Source organism: Bos indicus, chromosome 27, assembly GCF_029378745.1.
Source record: "Bos indicus isolate NIAB-ARS_2022 breed Sahiwal x Tharparkar chromosome 27, NIAB-ARS_B.indTharparkar_mat_pri_1.0, whole genome shotgun sequence".
In the NCBI taxonomy this organism is placed as follows: domain Eukaryota; kingdom Metazoa; phylum Chordata; class Mammalia; order Artiodactyla; family Bovidae; genus Bos; species Bos indicus.
In genome coordinates, this window is record NC_091786.1 from 6,918,122 (window position 1) to 6,923,838 (window position 5,717).

Consider the following 5,717-nt stretch of genomic DNA (forward strand, 5'->3'; position numbering starts at 1 on the left):
TTTCAAATGCTATCTAGGTTGGTCATTACTTTCCTTCCAAGGAATAAGCATCTTTTAATTTCACAGTGGCAATCACCATCCGCTGTGATTTTGGAGACCCAAAAAATAAAGTCTGACACTGTTTCCACTGTTTCCCCATCTATCTTCCATGAAGTGATGGGACCGGATGCCATGATCTTAGTTTTCTGAATGTTGAGCTTTAAGCCAACTTCTTCACTCTCCTCTTTCACTTTCATCAAGAGGCTTTTGAGTTCCTCTTCACTTTCTGCCATAAGCATGGTGTCATCTGCATATCTGCGGTTATTGATATTTCTCCCGGAAATCTTGATTCCAGCTTGTGCTTCCAGCCCAAAAGGAACTATAGAAATAAAGGAAATGAAGTCTCCCAGTCATGTCTGACTCTCTGCAACCCTATGAAGTGTAGCCCACCAGCCTCCTCCAACCATGAAATTTTCCAGGCAAGAGTACTGGAGTGGGGTGCCATTTCCTTCTGCATAGGAAAACAGTGGGCATTTTCAAAGCCCTGGAAGGGCAAGGGTAGTGCTGGGGAGCGGGTAAGTGAAGGTTCAGCAAGAAGTCTGTGCCCCTGCCAGGGGAAACAGGCAAGTCTGTGCCCCTTGCCACACCCCTGCCCATCAGCTGAACTGACTGCCAGGGAGAATTTTGTGGTTAAAGGGCAGCAGGAAAGCTTTTCCTGGCGTTTCCACAGCCTTATTAGCATACAAATGACTGCCCCTGCTTTGTGCTATAAAGGCCACTCCCATGACACACAGGGAAGAGGCTCAGCTAACCAGTTCCTAATAACCAAATCCACAGCCAGCGCGGAATTCCTCCCAGAACCTGGGACCTTTATAAAGCGGCAAGCGCAGCCTCTTCTCCAGCATCAGCCGCAGAGCTCGGGACGCCAGCATGAGGCTCCATCACCTGCTCCTCACACTTCTCTTCCTGGTCCTGTCTGCTGGGTCAGGTGAGCTCGTGGCAATCCCGGGGGGAGCTGCGGGCTCTCTCTCCTGTTTCTACCTCCTTCTGTCCTGCTACCCCCATCTACACGTGGTCAGAGTAAACCCACCATATTTGATGCTTCTGAGAAGCCAGTGCTGAGTCCTTAGTAGGGAGAGGGGGCTGAGAACCGCCCTGCAAAATTCCTGGTTGTTTATAAGCCATTCTAGTGAGTCAAAGCTTCTGATCCTGTCTCCTCATTGGTTTCATGAGGAGGAAACAGAAGATGCCTCAGTTAAGTGACTCACCTTTTTTTTCTTTTCATAAAAGCAAGAAATTTGATTTTGTCCCATGACATAAGTGCAGAATGTCGCTTTATAAATCTCTCTATCTGAAGTGTGGCAGCTCTGGGGGACCAGAGAAGTCCAGAGGAGAATCAGGCCGAGCATGGGCTTCAGGAGCTGCCCTTGGGATGCTCCGTGCTGAGTCTCCTCAGCAGGAAGGTCCTCCAGGACACGTCACTGATGCTCCCATTGCTCCATAGATGGGACACAGCACATCCAAAGCAGTGTGCAGGATAGGCTGTCTGATTTTCATCTTACCCTTGATATTTCCTGAAATGGATGAAAATATGAGGGAAGGAAGGAGGGAGGGAGAGAGGGAGAAGCTGCGGAGACTGAGACCTGAGACAATTGATTAGATGTCAAAATCAAGTGACAAGGCCTTGTCTGATTAGTGTTGTTTATGACTGTAACCCAACTCTTAACACAGTGGCAGGAAGAGAGGACAGGGGTGTAAGAAATGTGGCTTCTCAGTGCCCGGGGCCTTGGTTTAATCCCTGGGCGGGGAACTAGAGAGGGCCCAGAGGTACCTTGTGGTCAAGAGGAAAAAGGCATGTGAGGAAGACGGGAAGGCCTCTGGTCGGGAGGAAACCACAAAGGGAGGAGGAGGGGGGCTTACTCGCACTAGTGCTTAAAGCATTCTGAGTCAGTAGAGACGATGATACAAAACTTTTTTTTCTGAACCATTGTCACTGTCAGCTGTAAGTTACTTTAAGAGTAAATTCTCTTTAAACAGTGCTTACACTTTTAGCTGCATCTTTTCCTCCTATCTCAGCTCCACTACTTTACTGACTCCATGAGTTTGAAAACTAAACAGTGAAAATAGGACCCGTGGGTGGCTTCTGACTCCTGGCGGGAAGGTGGATGGAGCAGAGCTTCCCAGTCTTTGCCTTCGTGGTGGAGCTGACCCCGCACACAACCGGGGTCCTCACAACCCTCAGCCTGTGGTTCTGAGAACGTGAGGGTCCACCAGAGCCTGGGCAGGGTCAGTGTCTGTCTGGAAGCTGGTCCACGGGGTCCTGGACTCACATCTTGTTGTCACGAGGCCATGTCCGTATCTCAGCACAGAAAGCCCCAGGGCCTCGCTCAGAGGGGACACAGCGGGCCTTCTCGAGATGCTGCTTTCCTGCTGACACATTTTTCCACTTTGTTCTCTTTTTAGGATTTACTCAAGGAATAAGTAATCCTCTAAGCTGCCGTCTGAATAGAGGCATCTGTGTGCCGATCAGGTGCCCTGGAAACCTGAGACAGATTGGCACCTGTTTCAGGCCCTCAGTAAAATGCTGCAGGTGGAGGTAAAAGAAGGCGAAGATGCGGCCGGGACCTAAGCAGAGACAGAAACTGCGGCCTTCGACAGAAAGTCTAAAATTTAAACCAGAATAAATTTTGTTCAAAGTTAAAGAATCTTGCCCACTGGTCATTGAGGTTGTTGTGTGGTGTCTAATCCCAGGCGAATTCCGAAATCCCTGAGGATGCTCTCTGAGCTCCCCACGTGAAACATCGGGGAATCATGGTGGGGTGCTCTGTGCTCCCAGGGGTGTGACCCCCTGTTCCTTGGGGGCCTGACCTTCCCCAGCCCCTCTGTCTACTACCTTCCTGCTTCCCAGCCCAGGGCACCCTGTCCTGCCCCACGTCTCCCCTCAAACATGCACCCCAGGTGTCCAGAATCACCAGCACACCATTCCCGTAGGAAAGCCCCCACCCCCACTCCAGGAGGAAACCCCCCTCCCCTGTCCCCCTGCAGCCCTCACTTCCATTTGGTTTCTGCTTCTTATATCTGCCTTGTGCGCACGTGGATACACTTCTGATTCCTTTTTGGGCTATAAGATCACTGTAGGCATGGACTTGTCCTATTCCTGTAAGTGCTGGGCATTGAGACGAGACATTGCTTCCCAAATTGTCATCAACTGAATGACAGAGTTGACATGAACAAAGCATGTTTCTCTGTGTGTACATGATATGATGCAACTAGATGCTATGGAAAAACATGTCCTGTGGAAAGCACAATTCAATGAAGACAACACAGCACAGAACAGAGAGACCACAGCGGGCGGGGCTCAGCCTGCTTGCTGTTTCTTCAGAGGGTTTGCTAGTTAAACCAAGAGCCTTGCTGGTGCACACTGTACGTGTGAGCAGCTCTCTGGTCTTGTACTAAGAGTTAGTACACCAAGGGGATGGTGTTATGAGACAGGGCCTTTGGGAGGTAATTTGGTAATGAGGGTGGGACCCTCCTGGGTGGAATGAAGGCCTTTATGAAAGAGACCCCAGAGAGATGGCTCACCCCTTGTGCCCTCTGAGGACACAGGGAGAAGACCACCATCCACCAGCCACCTGCTCTGTCTTGATCGTGGAGCTCCCAGCCTCCAAAACTGAGAAGTAAGTGTCTGTTATTAGTAAGCCACCTATTACATACCACATGTAAAATAGATAGCCAAAAGGAATTTGCTGTGTGACTCAGGGAACTCAAACAGCGGCTCTGAGACGAGCTAGAAGGATGGGATGGGGAAGGAAATGGGACGATGTTTCAGAAGGGAGGGGGCATGGGTGAACCCATGGATGATTCTTGTTGATGTTAGACAGAAAACCACGAAATTCTGTAAAGCAATCATCCTTCAGTTAAAAAATAAAGTGCAAAAAAAGAGCCACCTGGCCTATGGTGTTTCTGTTTCAGTAGCCTGAAAAGGCAGACACATGACGAGTGAGAATTAGAGCACAGGTGGAATTAAGGTACCTAAGCATTCAGCCATAAGATAGGGAAATGACGTGGAGTATATGGCTGTGGCCAGTGACATCTTACTACTAGGAGCCTTAGAGGTGGAGGAGGGAGGCAGACCAGTGTCAGAGATGCATGCTGAGAGGCTAAACCAGCCCCAGCTCACACTGACATGCAGGAGGGGCCATAAGCCAAGGAGGGCAGGAAGCTTCTAAGCGTGGGAAGGAAGGAAGCCTCCAGAAGGAATGGCATCCTGCTGACACTGTGATTTGAAGCCAGTGAGACCCATTTGGGACTTTGGATCCTCAGAACCACAATAATAAGTATGTGTTCCTTTAAGCCATGTAGCTTGTGGCAATTTGCTACAGCGGCAACAGGAAATCAATACAGCAGTAGCTTAAAATCATGCCTTGAGCCTAAAATTAGCAGCTTAATAGAGACAAACCTGTGTGTGTTTAATGGAGGAAAAAAATGATAACAGCTGTCAACATTTTACTCAACTTTGTATTTCTTTTGTCATAGAAATGCCCATGGTGCATCTGCCAACTCTTCCTCATCTCGAAGGTTGTATTTGGGACTCAGTCTTACACCTCATATATCTTGTATCCCTTTTATCCTTTATTTTTAGTTTGTTTTATTATCATGGAATATTTATCTGCCACTAAGTGTGGTTTTGGAGAAGGCAATGGTGACCCACTCCAGTACTCTTGCCTGGAAAATCCCATGGACAGAGGAGCCTGGTAGGCTGCAGTCCGTGGGGTCGCTGATTCGGACACAACTGAGTGACCTCACTTTCATTTTTCACTTTCATGCTCTGGAGAAGGAAATGGCAACCCACTCCAGTGTTCTTGCCTGGAGAATCCCAGGGATGGGGGACCCTGGTGGGCTGCCGTCTATGGGGTCACACAGAGTCAGACACAACTGAAGGTACTTAGCAGCAGCAAGTGTGGTTTGGTGGTACTGTTTATATTAAATTTTTATCATAGTCTTTGTTGGGATTTCAGATTTTAATTTCTACTTAATTTTAAGTTTCATTCTTGCATCTGTTGATGTTTTATTGCCATAACATTTCTGGGTGTCATGTTGGACTCCTGCATGGGAGGAATGCTCGCGTCATTTCAGCACCGGGAAGATGATGGCTTTCCCATGTGACTCTTGAGCCAAATGGGCTCATGCTCTGGTCCAAGGCCAGCCTTTCCACCTGGGTCCTGGGTCTCATTTCTCATACTTACTCAGGGGTGAGACTCAAACCCTCTCTACCTCTTGCCCCCGTCTAGTGCAGCTACAAAAACTAAAAGCAGGGACTTCCCTGGTGGTCCAGTGGTTAAAACTCCAGCTGCCAATGCAAGGGGCATGGGTTCATCCCTGGTCAGGGAACTAAGATCTCATATGCTACAGTTCAGTTCAGTTTCCCAGTCATATCTGACTCTTTGTGACCCCAAGGAATGCAGCATGCCAGGCCTCCCTGTCCATCAATAACTCCCGGAGATTACTCAAACTCATGTCCGTCAAGTCAGTGATGCCATCCAACCATCTCATCCTCTGTCATCCCCTTCTCCCCCCACCTTCAATCTTTCCCAGCATCAGGGTCTTTTCAAATGAGTTACTTCTTCCCATCAGGTGGCTGAAGTATTGGAATTTCAGCTTCAGCATCAGTCCTTCCAATGAATATTCAGGACTGATTTCCTTTAGGATGGACTGGTTGGATCTCTTTGCAGTCTAAG

The 5,717-nt window shown here is 48.7% G+C and overlaps 1 long non-coding RNA gene across 1 annotated transcript; it reads left to right on the top strand.

The window, feature by feature from the left end:
- Positions 1 to 777: 777 nt before the first annotated feature.
- LOC109553569 (uncharacterized) lies at positions 778 to 2,684 on the top strand. Its single transcript, XR_002180068.2, has 2 exons — positions 778 to 967; positions 2,443 to 2,684. It is a non-coding gene; the product is annotated as an uncharacterized lncRNA (long non-coding RNA).
- The last annotated feature ends 3,033 nt before the right edge of the window (positions 2,685 to 5,717 follow it).